Raw genomic sequence first — 15805 nt, 5'->3', positions numbered from 1 at the left:
GGCAGAGATTAACAAGGCAGCGAGCTTGGGCTGTGGCACCCGGAATAATAAACAAACTCTTACCCGAACCAAATCACCGTTGCGAAGCCCGTTAAAATTACGAGTCAATTCTTTTCGCGGTGGATTCAAGTGACGGATGTGAACATCAAGTTATCCGAAGATTTGTCGAAAGCTAAGACTACAGCGCTAGGACTACAGCGCCTTCGACGCCTCACCAGCGACAGGTGCCATCTTGTTTTGAAAGTCACTGACGTCACGTTAGCGTCGCGTTGTGATTGGTTGCCGCTTTGCGGTTCGTGAAAGCGGTTTGGAGAAATCGGTCCAGAAGCGGTTGGCAAAAACGCGCTCCAACCGCTCGATTCTAGCCGCTTTGCGGTTGAGAACGCGCGGATCCGCTTCGCGAACGCGGATCCGCTTCCAGTGTGAACGCGCCATAAGGGAGGCTTGGCACTCTTCAGTTCCGAAAAAGCCTTTTTTTTTTTGCAACACCAAGCTTCTGAATCTATTTTTTTAGACCCTAGCAGCAATATCAAAAAATCCAAATGGCCATTTGTACAAAAAGAAAAAAAAAAGGGGGGGGGGGGGGGAGGGGGAAGGGTCAAGTTAAATCCGCTTTTTTTAGTCCCTTTGTTTTTTCTTTGCGATCGAAGGCGGGGAGAGGACACCAAGTGATTGTATGCCTCTTCGAGAAGCTCTAGGCGGTAAGTGCACAGCCAAGAATTAACAATGTCCTCGGTTATAGTGACTACAACCATTTTCATAACGCCACAACACGAGACAACACTCCGTCTACTCTAAAATCCACTAAAAGAGATGTGATAATATGTGAAGGTGTCATTCCCACAAGCATGCATGGTCGTTCGTTGCAGCACACTTATCATCTTCTCTTAGAGAACAGGATGTATTTTTTTCTGTTTCTTTCACCTTATTTGACCCTGTTTTAAAAGGTACTTACTTTTTTGTAGTCCAACTTCTAGGGTTGGCCCACTTTATTTGTGAATTCCAGCCAGGTATCTGCACCTCAGTCACATTTTTCGTGAGTCAGCTTTTTGCGAGCACTTTTAAAATGGTAATAGTCTTCCTTTCTTCTTCTTCCTGTACTGACCCCAACAGGACGCATTTTATCTCAAGCAGATATTTTTAGAAATAATACATAATGGTGGCTAACGTAGACTTGATATTCTGGCTTGATGAGAGAGTGAAACTTGTGAGCGGGGCCATAGCGCGGCTTACTACTCTGCCCTTCGCTGCCCGTGACGTCAGTGGGTGACTATCTGGAGAACACCGGAGTAAACTGCAGTCGGTTCGTGCTCTGTGCGTTCTTGAATAGCACCAAGAAGCTACACACGGCAAACGTGCGTTTACATTTCCTTGTTTTAACCGCCGTCCTAATTAATTGTTATGAGGGTCCTTTTTTATTACTTATAACTATTTACGGGAAACTTTTTTTTTTTGTTCACCAGCGCCTCAACCGAGGCTCGACCTGTTCAGAACCAAACGAAGAAGAATATCGCGCCAAACTTTATTTAAAATTAAATGATCAGCTTACTGTTACAAATATGTTTTGCTATTGTCTGGCAATATATGCCGGTATAGTAAGATGGACATAATTCTTATTTTCGTTTTGGCTAGATGTATGATGACCTCTACAGCTTCGCGATTTCGACGATGGAGAACTTTAGTAGATCGTCCCGATGAGTCCGATAACGATACCCGATACTCTGCCGCCGCCTTTGCGCATTCATCATATCGTTATCGGGGGCGTCGGAGGTATCGGAACGATCTACTAAAACTCTCGAATATCAGGCAACGGCTGCAACGACGAAGCTTTGCTTTATCTTCAAGGTAAATAGTACTTCCATAGCTTCTATGAAGAATTTGCGGAAACGAAAAGCATAAAACATTTGTGAGGCACAATATGACCCTCCCATCCAGTTCCTCAGTTCAAAGGGTGTTCAGCGTAGCAGTCGACATATTGAGTAAGAAATAACGCAAAATGTCTGACGAGACTTTCGAGAGTCAGCAAACAATACTCAAGGTCATTAAATGGAAAAGGTTGCAACAATATGAACTTGAATAACCCTCCTTCCTTTGTTTCTTACTTGAGGGCAATAATGTTGAAAGTAACGCCACGAAAATAACGGATTACCTTTTGAGGTAACGGTCACTTACTTTTATGGCAGGGTAATTGTAATTGTAAAAAATTACAATTTAGCCTCGAGTAATTGTAAATGTAATTCCTTACTATTTTTCAGTAACATGTACAAGTCTGGTCAAAATTGTCCGCGCCGAGACGCTTCTTTTTAGCTGATGAGGCGCGAGTCGTGTCCGAGCCACCGCTAGCAGACCAGAAAACACGCTTGGCATCCGAGCGGTCGTCTGGCATGTCAGCGTCGGGAGACGCCGACTCTGCGGACGACTCACGTGGCGTCGTTGTCGTCGAAGCCTCTGGCGTAGAGGGCGCTTGTCTCTAGCCTGGAGTCACGTCGCTTTCCTGGGCGATGAACAGGCGGTCAGAATCGTCGCTCAGATAGTCAACATCAGTGCTGTGAGATTCGACGGTGGCGGCCGCGTTCGACGAAGCGTCTGAGGTTTGGCTGTCGAGGGTAGCGGCCGCCTTCAATAATACGCGCGAGGCTTGGATGTCGGCGATGACGGCCGCGTTCGATGGAATGTCCGAAGTTTGGTTGTTGGTAGGGGCGGCCGCGTTGGATGGAATGCCCAAACCTTGGCTGTCGGAAAGTCCGGCGTTCGACGAAACGTCGTAGTCCGAGACAACAGGGGGAGGGTGTGGAGTTCGCGGGCGAATCCAGGGGTCCGAGTCGTCACCGGAAGTCTCGGGGGCTGGGAGGGCGACGGGGGCGACAACTCGCTGCGGGGTGCATGGCCGGGTTTCCCAGGGTTACTGGGTGGCGGCGGCGTAGGACTTACTCTGGGCGCATTATGTGGTCGCGTGGCTGTAGCCGCACCGTTGGCAAGGGGCCGTGCAACCTGCCGTCGCATGCCCAAAAACGCCGCATCGATCGCAACGTGGGGTCTTGCACTCGGGTCCAATGTGGCCTTCCAGCCCGCACAAACTGCACACGCGGCGCAGACCGCGGTAGTCGGCCATCACCCGGTGTCCCCGGATGTGCACGAAGTTGGGGACCGGATTCGACATCTCCATTTGACCACACGGGTGTCGGTCCTAAAGTCCTGGCGGTCTCGAAACGTGGCGGGGTTGACCGCCTTCACCTTGCCGTACTGTGCGAGGACATGCACCAGTGTCTCCTGCGACACGTACGGGGGATGGTGGTACACAGACACAAACACAACGTGGGCTCCCAGTGGCTCCAAGGGGACATCCACGTTACCCAACGACAAGAACTCTTGCGCTACAAGTCGTTGAGTAACGGCCAGGGTGCTTACCGCCGCCACGACAGGCCATCCCCGTCGGCGACGGCTTCAATGTTGTCCATGATGGCATCCACCGGAGTGTCCGCCGGAACGTTTAATGAGAAGCACTGCGCCTTCGTAGGCGTCGACATGGTGGAGGCTTCCAACCTCAGGGACGAACAAATAAATCGGGGTCCTTGGACGCGCGTAAAACGAGAGACGCTTCACAGGAACGAGCGGCCGCAACCGGGTACCATGGCAATCCGCGTCTCCCAAGCGGACGAGCCGCGATGATTCACCGAAATCAAGACGCACCCAGGTCGGGAAGCGCTTCCTGAAGTCACAGCTGAGACACGGTTGTATAAAAACAATATTAATTGGGCCGCAAAACCTTGTAAACTAAACGTTTATCCAAACATCATGCTCCTGTCATTTTGTACTAATCTCCAATCAAATTTCATACAAGAAAAGCTTTTTTTTGTTTGGTTTTACTCAAAAACCGTGCTTTATAAAATAAAAAAGTCAAATTCGTCGTTAGTTGCTTATATTACACAGCAGGAGGTTAGTCTGCCAGAACATTGCGACATTAATTGTTACCCACTGTAGATAAGCAATTTAGCCAGTGCAGTACGACCGCTAGCCTGGGGTCTTTAACGTGCACCACGCAGTAGTGATACACGGCCGCACGCCGGTACGATGCTCATCCAGATCGAAATGGGCAGGGTGGGGATTGAACCCAAGATCCCTGGGTTCTGTAGAGCGAGCTTTCGCTCCACGTGCTCCGTGCTGGTGTGCGCTAGCCTACTCGGCCACCGATCTCCCCTGCTTTCTAAAAGCGAGAAGTACCAGCGTTCCGCCGCCGACGAAATCCAAAGGAAAACGACGAAAGTGACGGGGGGGCTAACGTTACCTTCTAAAAACGCATTCCATGAAGGGCGCTAGTATCTGTCTCCCTCAAAAAGGTAATGAGCAAGGCACTTCCTCCCTCACCAGATTGAGGGTGTAAAAGTTGCTTGTTTCACCCTTCTAATAAGCTTTCGGCTACTTTTTTTTTTTTTTAAGAGTGAGAAATTGCGCTGAGAAAGTGCGCCAAGGATTCCAGGCACTTTGTCAGCTGACTTTGATCTAGTAACGTTGGTTGGTACTTGTAAGAAACGCGAAGCGTGAATTTTTTCGTGATGTTTCAATCTCACTTAATCTCGCCGCTAACATAATAGTAGCCTCGACATGAACAACGGCAGCACCCTCCAGTGGCCATCTCGTAAATCCCCGATATCCATAGCAGAGGACGAGGATGGCGTGCGTCGCGCGCTCGCCTTTGCCAACGGCTACGAACTCCGTGGTTTCTTTGGCTGCCTCGTCCCGGCGCAGCTTAGGTACCGAGAGCCCGGACCGCGTCCAATCCACATAGCGTCTTGCTCATACCATGAGGTCCCTCTCGAGGGGCGAAACCAGCATTCAGGGCGGACTCCACCGGCCGCCCCGGGCCCAGCAACGGGCAACGCTGCAGTCACGTTCCCGCCTTAGCTGAGGTGAGCACGCCCGTTTAAGCATCTCGTTGTGAGCGAAGCACTCACACGGCACCGTTCCACTCCGAAACTAAACTAAAACTAAATACGTGAGGGCAATCTATCCCTGCTGTTGCTCTTGATTGTCATCTGCATATGGGTGCTTCCACATCAGTTCATAAAATTATGGTCTGGGTCATAATTTTGATGTTTTTGTGAAAATATATATATTAAATCCACGTTCTTGGGAAGAAAATTTTAGCTATTTATGAAAGCTGTAACGTTTTTTTTTTTTTGTTTTTTTTTTTTCGTTGAGATATAAAATCGATAAGCTCGAGGCGTGGAAATCGATAAGATTTGACGATGCTAATTTTCACAGTCGTCATTTTATCGTCGAAGATTTTGCGTCATCATAAATCTTTTAATACATTTCAAAACAAATATGCAACATTTACACACACAAAAAAAAATATTTTTATGCAAACAAAGAAATTAAACATGGCATAAAAACGCGTTTTAGAGACATAATCACAATGTTTTTGCAAGAAAACTATATTTTATAATACTTCATAAAACATATGAAAAGGTGCGTCTTTAAATTATCTTTACGAATATATAAAAATAATACGCCCACCCTTAATTGTCGTCTTGTAATTAACGCGGAAAATAAGCTGATCTCTCGAAATATGGCAAAATTGGGCGTCGATATTTAAAAAAACTCCATCTTTTTTTTTTCTTCTTTTTTTTTTTTACTGCCCTTGGCACTTGGCAGTGACATGAACTAACTTATGATGGCAAAACATTGAGTAACGTATGACCTCCAAACGGGAAAAGCTACGACTATCTTTTACTCGGAGCGGGCCGACGTCTTCGTTATAGCGGCTTTGCCGCATAATGTCACCTTCCTGGAAACATCAAAAGCTAAAAAGCGGGACTCCCTCGTAGAGAACGGAAAGTCCTACTGTTCCGAGCAGTGCTTTATCGTTGTGTGACTATACCCCCCCCCCCCCCCCCCTTACCCCCTTCATTCCCACCCCTTAATCAGGAGCAAGAAACGCCTGCAACGTCACTGCTGGCGACAGTTAGGAATCGCAAGCACATCACATTACCTTGAAAAACAAAGCTAAATACGAGAAGAGTCAGTTACGGAAAAATAAGGCGAGAGTAGTTCTAGGAAGGGAAAGTATGAGGGTCAGTTGGTTAGGAAACATTGCAATCTAAACCCTGAGACGAGGAAAATAAAAAATAACGAACAGTTCAAAACGAAATCTCAAACGCAGCTATATAAACTATACTCCAACACCGAAAATCCAAAAACATTACAATAAAGGCAACTTTCACAGTGTGATTCAAAACAAAAGACTGCTGACTAACGTTCTGCTTAGAGACTCTGTGTCTTTGGTGCTCAATAAGTGGAACTGAACTACAAACAAACAACACCAGCTTAACCGTGCGCGACGCTCCGATTATACCTACAAGGGAAGACAGAAGTTGATAACCAGAAGGACATTTCTCTTTGTAACTCTGACCGGAAATATGGAGGGAAAGAGGAATTCAGAACATCTAAAATAGGCGTTTGCGAGGGCGTTTTGAGAACTGTCGTTTACGAAGCGAGTAAGAGTTTAGCGTCAGACCAAACAGCCATAGCCCAACGATTCAGCACCGTGCAATTGCTCTGTTTGGACTACCTACGGAAACACAAGGAGAAAGTGCATAGCAATGCGCACCCCGTACCGGTAGGGAGACTCAACAAAGTGCGGTTGGAAAAGCTACTGGCTCCACGGACAGTGAATGAATCTGACTTTTTATGCCAACACTGCTACAAATACCTACAGAATGAGATTTCTCTCACAACGTGAGTACATCAAACTCTTCTTTCCGCGACTCTGATGAAATTGTGGCTGAAGTGAGTCAAGACTTATGTGCTGCTGCTTTGTTGGTAACTCCATTGAAACCACGTAAAACAGTTTTAAAAAAAGAGGCGCGAAGCGTATTTGAAAGGAAAAAAAAACAAGTTCAAGTGAGTTCTTCGATTAGAAGAAAGCTGTCAAGCGTTTATGGTGTGAAAACCGGCGAAGACATTTGGGAGCACTGCATGGAATGGTTTGACGCGTTTCGCAAAGCGCTGAAGGCATGCAGTTTCCACCAGGAACGCAAGCGATTTTACATGCTTCTGCTACCAAGCATCTTGAAGAAAGAAATATTGCGTCTGGTGCCAGAAGCGACGCTTACATGATTGCTCACACAAGAAAACTGAAGCGTAAAGGTGGTGTATGCCCTGATTCCTACATGGGGAAAAAGGCGAATTCCGATGTCGCGAGTAATGCACTTGAGTACTACACACGCGACGGCCTCGCATGCTCTGTTCAAAGCCCCAACAAAAAGGACGTCGTCAAAGCCATGATCAACGACGACAAGACCAAAGTCGTAAAGCAGTTTATGACCCGCTCAATTAAGAAAGCTTACCAGCTCTTTAGGAAGGACCATGCCATCGAGAACTAGGCATGTCCAAATTTTATTCCCTACGACCAAAATTAATAAAAAAAAGAGTCCCGAGCACGAAGTGCGCGCATGTATATATTGCGTCAATTTTCAGTTGTTTTTAACGGCCATAGGAATTGCCTCCAAGAAGACATTTACTGATTACGACCTCAAGCGTATCTACCTCTGCAGCGCTCCACAGAACGATCGCTTCCTGCGCCGTTGCGAAAAATGGCCACAAATGCAGACCATCTCGCTGCAGTCGCTCCATCTCGACGAAGACGAAGAGATCTGTTACGCGTTATGGGACGCCGGCGAACTCGTCAAAAAGGTTATGGACACTTCCGCTTTCCTAAAGGAACTGGAGTCATGGAGCGAAAAGTATATGAGGCATTCTTACATCCGCGGCTTCCAACGAAGCCTGATACGTGACTCAAGAACCGCCTTACCACCCAAGGCAGTGATGTTCCACTTCCATTTTGCGGAAAACTTGACAGTAATCTTCCCGACCGAAGTGCAATGTTTTCATTGGAACGTGTCTCGTTCACTTGCGTGGTCACGTCCATGCAAAGCACGCAAAGCTTTGCCGTCGTCAGCGATGACACGACACATGACACAGCTCACGCTCTTCTAGCCACAGGCGCCACAGAAGCGTATGTTGATGACAATTATCCAGTTTTTTCTTAAATAATTTTTGTATCAGACGGAGCGGCGCCGCATTTCAATAATCGCTTCCGATTGCACGAATTGTCTCGGAAGCCATACCCTTCGGCAAGATGGATCGTTTCGGTCACTGGACGCGGGAAAAGCGCTAATGATGGTGTAGGTAGTGCTCTTAAACACCACCCAATGCTCACCAACTTGATATCTTCGCTCAAATCAACGATTGCCACCTCTGAAGGCTTTGTGGAAGTGCTGTGTGCGAAAGTAACAAATGCCTGCATGTTCCACCTTTCTGCGGAACGTTTTCGAGAGTTTTGTGTGGTAAAGCAAGCAAAGTAGACCACCGTAAAACCTGTAAGAGGAATCCAGACATCTCATCTGTGGATGTCATCATATGCCGAGAGTCCGAATGTATACGTGGCCACTTGCGTGACTGAGACTTTTAAGCTGATCTGTACGTAGTAAGCGAATATGCATAGTGGGCCGTTTTGTTTATGTGAACTGTAAGCTAAGTAATGGCATTCTGATCAAAGTCCCTGTTCGCGTCAGTTATGCTCACACCTTTTGAAAAAACTAATTTGAGAAGTACAAAATACATTTCATAACTAACGCTCAGAATGTTCGGTGTTGTGCCGCAAAGCCACTATATAACGAAGACGTCGGCTCGCTCCGAGTGAAGGTTTGTCGTAGCTTTTCCCGTTTGGAGGTCATATTTTACTCAATGTTTTGTCATCACAAGTTATACCCGTATCACACGGGCAACTCCAATGTCATTTACAACGAATGACATTCGTGTGATCGACGAATCGGCTTGCGATTTGTCGCGCGTGGAACGCCCCACGTTCGGAGTATCGCGCGCTGATTGGCCGATCGTTCAGATGTCATGCGTTGTAAATGGAATTCAAGTTGCCCGTGTGGCACGGGTATTACTTCAAGTCACTGCAAAGTGGCAAGGGAAGTTTAAAAAAAATAAAAGATGTTTTTTGTTGTTTTTTTTGTTCTGAAATATCGACGCCCAATCTTGCTACATTTTGAGAAATTAGCTCAATTTCCGCGTAATAACAAGAAGACAATTGAGGGCGGGAGTAATATTTTTATATATTCGTAAGGATAATTTAAAGACGCACATTTTGATATGTTTTATGACTTATTATAAAATACAGTTCATTTGCAAAACAAAATGTGAATATGCTTCTAAAACGCGTCCTATGCCATGTTTGATTTTTTGTTTGCCCAGAAATATTTTTATGATATTTTTAAATTTTTGTGTATGTGTTGTATATCGTTTGTGGAATGCATTTAAAAGTTTAAGTGACGTGAAAGCTTCAATGAAGAGATGACGGCTGTACGAAATAGCGTCGTGATAACTTATCAATTTCTACGCCTCGAACTTCTCTGTTTTAAATCTCATCAAAAATATTCTTAAGGCGTTCATAAATAGCTGAATGTTCCTTCCAAAAACATGACTTTTATATATGTTTTCAACAAAAATATAAAAATTATGACCCGGATCATCATTGTATGAACTGACGTAAAATCACCCATATACATCTCTTGCAAGTGTAGCCATAGGTTTGTGTAGATGGTAATTTCTACTTGCCGGTTTCTTCAAACTACGACTTCTGCAGCTTGAAACTAACACAACGAACCGAATGCTTGCAACGGATAAAATATTGCCGTGGTTGCGAATGACGTCAGATGCAAGATATGCATAACTTCAAGCGTTATACAACACGCATAGCCCATTCAAAGTTCGCTGTTAAAACGCGCTCCTTATAAATAATAACAAACATTCAATCCAAATGGCACCCCATCAGCACCAGGAACTAGCGGTACTGCAAAATTTGCGGATATGTATTCTTGTTTATTCATGGTTGCCTAATGGTTTCGTGAAAATCCTCTTCCTGAGGAAGGGAACCACGCCATGTTTTGCCTTGACTTGGTCCACAGCGAAGCCCACCAGGTCAGGTCAACGCCGAAGGTACAGATCCGGGCGCAAGGTGGTACAATAAAAGCAGCTTCTGAATTATGAAGCTCACGCCTCTACTTTGCCCTGGAGCTTGTAGCTGCAGTGCGGATTACTCATCTTCATTAGTCGTGTTACCACAAGATATTCGTAATGTAGACCAGAGGTAACATATAAATAAGAGTTACTTATGTGCTCCCTACTTGGCCCTTGAGGCTTTAAAATGTATTGAAATCTAACAGCACAAGCCATCGGCGTGCTGAGCTGCATCCACTGCACGACTCTATAGGACGATGGATAAAGTACTTTCACGTCTTGAGCCACGTGCCCTTAGCCTTCGCTACGCGTGTGTTCTCAGCTAGAGTAAGCGTCACGCAGTTTCGCGCATTATCATAACGAGTATACATTAACCGCATCGGATGATCAATGGACCATACAGCTATCTATTCCATCACATTTGGTAGGAAGCAAAGGTTGAGAAATTTGCGCTTATTGAGTATAGAAAAGGTGATCACTTATCTTAGCGAAAGATCAGTTCCCAATCGGGCTTTCCCGTCGCCACGGTAGACTTGCCTTTACTCAAAACAAAAGTAAACAGAGCATAGTTATGTTTTTCATGGAAGCCTGCGTGCGGGTCAGATGCCACTGTGAGTAAATAGCCTGCACTAATAGGACAACGTCACCTGTTACCATGATATTTTAATGGATGGGGAGCATTCCGTAAACCGTGATGAATTAGAACTAAAGAACGGTTTCTACAAAGCATAAAAAAGTAAGAATTATAAGCACACTGTGAGAAGAATGTCACGTGCAACCTCTGCGTGTATTGGTGTAAAATTAGATACCAGACACATGCATGGAGGGGTCATACGACCCTTCGGACAAATGGCTGAATCAAAGCATTGACTTCCAAATGGCCGGTGCGCAGAGTGCAGACCAGGAAGTTTGCAAGTCATGGCTTCAGATCACGTCTTTTCGAGGGATAGTACGACACCTTAAATATTATTATTGTACGTGTGTCTCTCCCTTTCTTCCCGCATTTGCTTTAGCACAAGTTGTGGATAAAATACATAATGGCTGGTGAAGAGCATCCGTGAGAGTTGTAAATTCAAGTGGAGAAAGCAATATATCAGAATGTGCTCAAATCACAATGTGCACATCTATGACGACACTGCAGTACGCACTCTACGTCGTGAAAACAATTAGCGCAAGGGACAAGGACACGATGAACATACAAACAGGAAAAGCACTTAGCTTAGCGGTACGTAACGCCATGTTCTCCTAAGTTTAGTGACGACATGTGATGGAACGCTTAGTGCCGTCATATCCCATCAAGTGACCACGTAACCCATAGTGGAATAATCTGTACGTAGATATAACCTGAAAGGCACCTACCACGTGACCACATGATCCATCGTGGTAAAACCACGTAAAAGCCGTACATATTCTACATACGGCGATTTTTTCAGGTACGGCCAAAGTGCTGCACATTTTTTTTGCAAGCTGTCACTAACAAAAACGTAACATTTTTTATAGGAATCCCAACATGGACAGCGAGATTTCGTTAATGGAGGCCCTGTCCCCTGGAAAGGTGACGGTGCGACTCCCTAGAATATCCTGGATCGAAGTCATCACCGCGTTCGTGCAGTTTTACTGCATCATGTGTCATTGTGTCTTCCTCATGCTCATCGCGCTGTGGATGTTCATTAAGGAAGTCTCCAAGCGGTCTGCGGTCCGATGGAACGCCTGGTACGGGGAGCTAAAGCAAAAAAGACAAACCGCAATACCGTTCGTGCTCGAAGCTCTGCATGTGCCGGTGATGGTGCCAGGACCAACTCCCCTTGCTGTTCCTGCAGCTTGCTTCGAATTCGAACACAAAAATCCGCCAGAAACGTGCGTCAAAGAAGCAAAACAGACTTGGGCAAGCTCAGTCGAGGTTACTGATTTTGAGCCCAACATCACAGAAGCCGAAGGTAGTCCACCAGCTTCCCGGCAAGGCGACATGACCGAAACAAAAAACAGGTCCCCTTTGCGCACGCGACCAGATTCGCGGTTGCAGATGCCTACCATAGTCAAACGGCTACCTTGCAGCATCAGCGCCGTCGTGGGCGAAAAGTACGCGTGTGGGACAAACACGTCTACTTCGTCCTCTACAATGTCACTCGATGAGATGGACGACTCAAGCGAGGAGGACGCTCTTGCCACGTCTGATAGGACGAACAGTAAATCTAGCGATTGGAGAGTAAGGTCAGCAAATGACTCCACGCCTGGCTCGTGGAAAATAAGGGCAGCAGTACACAAGGGCGGCAAAGTCAAGCCCACCCCAGGCAGTCTAGCGAGCTCTAAGACGCCACCGCGTACGCCAGAAAAGAAATTCTCATTGACGCCCGTGCTATGCAACATAAAACGAGCGTGTTCACGGACCTTGAGTCTCATAAATAAGGAATTGAGCGAGTGTATAACAGCACAGTTACCAAAGGATAGACGAAAAAGCAAAAGTCCCGGACCCACATCTCTTGTGGCCTCGAGGCGTGCTGTAAGAGAACAGTCTTCTCAAGTGAGGAGAGACACATTTCAAGACCTCTCCTTGCCAGAAGCCCGGACATCGTTGCAGTCATCTTGGAACGATGACCGTTCAAGTGGTGACGGTACCAGAGCCTCGTCATCCACTTCAGACTCCTGCGGGGAGATGCATCGAGGTCTTCTAGATTCCTTCTCCGAGACAGAGTCATCCAGTTTTCAGCAACAGCAGGCACGGGATAATGTGTACGCCGAAGAAGACAGAGAGGAGAACAAAGCACCTTTCACGGTGAACTGTGTGACTGTGGACGGGAGGCTTAGCAAAGGTCATGCTACCTGGACACCGAAATCCCAGCCGGATGCTTTCTTTGATGACGACGGCGGGTGTAGGTCCAAGAATTTCGGTGGTGTTTTCGGAAGGGACAAGAGCGAGTCTTCGTGGGAGTTTTGATACGAACGTTGTCGCTGTATAGTCAATTTTCTATGCGTCGCACAGCCGTGTATGGTCAGTGGGGCTATAAACTGTGGTCGAACGCATGGAGAGAGTCATTCCTGTGAAGTGTTCATCTGGTGTCTCGTCGTCTTTTTTTTTTCGTCTTTTCTGTAAAGAAAGTTTGATTGCACGTTTCAATTATCATGGCGCGTACCTAGGTTTCAGTATTTTGTTTTATACCATCATTAAACTCCAAATAAAGCTGTTTCTTGCAGGCATTTTTTTGGGAACTAAATAAAATTGTTGGTGGGAAAAGTTGCCTCAGGCTAAATATTGACTACAGTCGGTTAGAGGATAGCAAATCAATGTTTCTTTCAGCGAAAAATAAATACTTTCTGTCATTTACATCCACTTCTCATAAAAATTACTGATAATCTTTTTAAAGCGGAAGCTTTAAAGGAACACTGACACCCCCAAAAATATTTTTTTCCTTTTTTTGTCAGGCGATTTATTATGGTGTCGGAATACATTCCAATTAACATTTTGCTACAGAGTCACGTAGTTTTTTTATTGAAATAAAAAAAACGCAACTACTAGAAACCGAAACCAAAACTCCCGCGCCGCATGGTGAAGTGGAGAGGATAGAGTGAGGAAAAATGCCGTGCGGTCGGGTTTAGCCACGTGACTTCCGTCACGGAATTCACTTGGCTACACCCGACCGCGCGGCATTTTTTTTTTTTTCCGCACGTAGCAGACGAAATGCGTTTTTTCGCCGCAACGTCATTAGATTACCGCAGTTAACTGCCGCGGGAGGGGGCACCCCTAGAGCCACTCGATATGGCAGCGTAGCTGCCAGAGTAGCGCCACGCTTTTCCCTGTGCCGCCTCTCGCCGCGATTGATCAAACGCGGTACCATAGCAACGAGCTGAGCTGGCTCGGTTTCCGTAGCAACTAAGTGACGACTCGTCACGTGACCTCGCAAGAGCCGTGATGTCATCGGTAAGATGGCAGCGCCCAGAGCTGGTGGATGCGAGTGTGTTCGTTGCGCGGAGTCCTGATGTGCCGCAGCTTGCCGACGATTTAGGGCTTCTTCGTGCTCTCTGACGTAGGTATAACGTGAAAATCTGAAAGAATGGTACTTTACACCCTTTCTGTGCAAGATCGCTCTGGATATTAGCACCTGTGCGACAGCGGGGGGATCGGTGGCCGAGTGGGCTGAAGCGCACACCCAGCTCGACGCGCGTGGAGCGAAAGCTCGCGCTGCAGAACCCAGGGATCCTGGGTTCGAGCCCCACCCCTGCCCGTTTCGATCTGGATGAGCATCGTACCGGCGTGCGGTCGTGTATCACTACTGCGTGGTGCACGTTAAAGACCCCAGGTTAGCGGTTGTACTGCACTGGCTAAATTGCTCATCTACAGCGTGTGACTCGTCGCAACTTTAAAATGGCAGACCAACGACACGCTGTATAAATATCCCCACAACCCCAATTATTATTATGTGCGACAGCATCAGTCATATCGCCTTAGCGGTGCTCGGATTCCCAGATGTGTTTGAGGATCGATAAGACATTTAGGATGCAATTTTCGCATTCTCTTTGCTTTATTTGACCGTTGGAATGTCTGAGAATCGATGCGAAATCCATGCGTCGCATGTTGGGCCTTGGGGAATTTGTTTCTGCCCCAGGTAACCGCATGATCACACACTTTTAGTGAGGAAGCTCCTGCGATGTTTACGTTTTGTACTAATCAACCAGAAAAACTGGGTTCAATTTCCACCCCTGCCCGTTTCGATCTGGATGAGCATCTTGCCGGCCTGCGGTTGTGTATCACTACTGCGTGGTGCACGTTAAAGACCTAAAGACTTCAGGCTGGCGGTTATACTGCACTGGCTAAATTGCTCATCTACAGCGAGTGACTCGTCGCAAGTTTGAAATGGCTGATCAACTACACGCTCTATAAATAGTCACACAACCCCCAAGTATACTAATCAACAATTTTACGATATGCGCAGCGCAAGTTCGTCTGCTTCTTTTAGTAGGGGTTGTGTTGACGTCAGAACGCCGAGCTCTGATTGGTTCTGAATAAAGAATAGTGGGTAGGCCTCAAGGCAGCTTGCTTTGAGGTCTACCCACTCTCCTTCAATCGGAGCCACTCAGATCTCGGCGTTCTGACGTCACCACAACCCCTGCAAAAAGAAGCAGATGAACGTGCGCTCCACATAGATTTTAGGATAAAATTTTCGCATTTTTTTAGCTTCCTTTGAAAGTCTGAATTTCTGAAAATCAAAACAAAAGGGCGCGTGTAGGACTTAGGGGAAGCAGTTTCTGCCCTGGGTCATCGAATAATCACAGCAATTTTTAGCGAGGAAGCTCCTGCGATCTGTAACCTTTTTTACTAATCGCCAATTTTACGAATTGCCAGTTCTGAAGATTTTGATATAACTTGCTTTCATTGCAATAGCTTGCATTTGATCGCAGTGTTTTTTGGTTTGTTTTTTCAAGTGATAAGCTGGCGTTTGCTCAAGTGACGTATATAAAATGTCCTGCTATATAACAATGCATCACCACATACTATTAAACTCAGATGCTCAGAGGTGTGTTCGTCTTTGTAATTAACAAGTTACAGACGTAATTATTTCCTACGAGTGTAATATTTATTTTCTGTAGCTGGGCCCGTTTTGTGCTCCTTATTGTCAGTGTGCTATGACGTTATCATCATGTGTGTATGGTTCTAAATATCATCTTTACAATGCCTACAAAGGCCAAAATGACGTCAGCCGACCCCAACTCACGCATTGGACACGAAAACTGCGTCGCTCGGATGTATGCGCTCGTCAGCAATCAATTCGCCCATGGATAT

The sequence above is a fragment of the Ixodes scapularis genome, unplaced genomic scaffold, assembly GCF_016920785.2.
Source record: "Ixodes scapularis isolate PalLabHiFi unplaced genomic scaffold, ASM1692078v2 PGA_scaffold0__279_contigs__length_252992795, whole genome shotgun sequence".
Taxonomy (NCBI): domain Eukaryota; kingdom Metazoa; phylum Arthropoda; class Arachnida; order Ixodida; family Ixodidae; genus Ixodes; species Ixodes scapularis.
The sequence above is the reverse complement of the archived record's forward strand: the minus strand, read 5'-3'. Positions refer to the sequence as shown.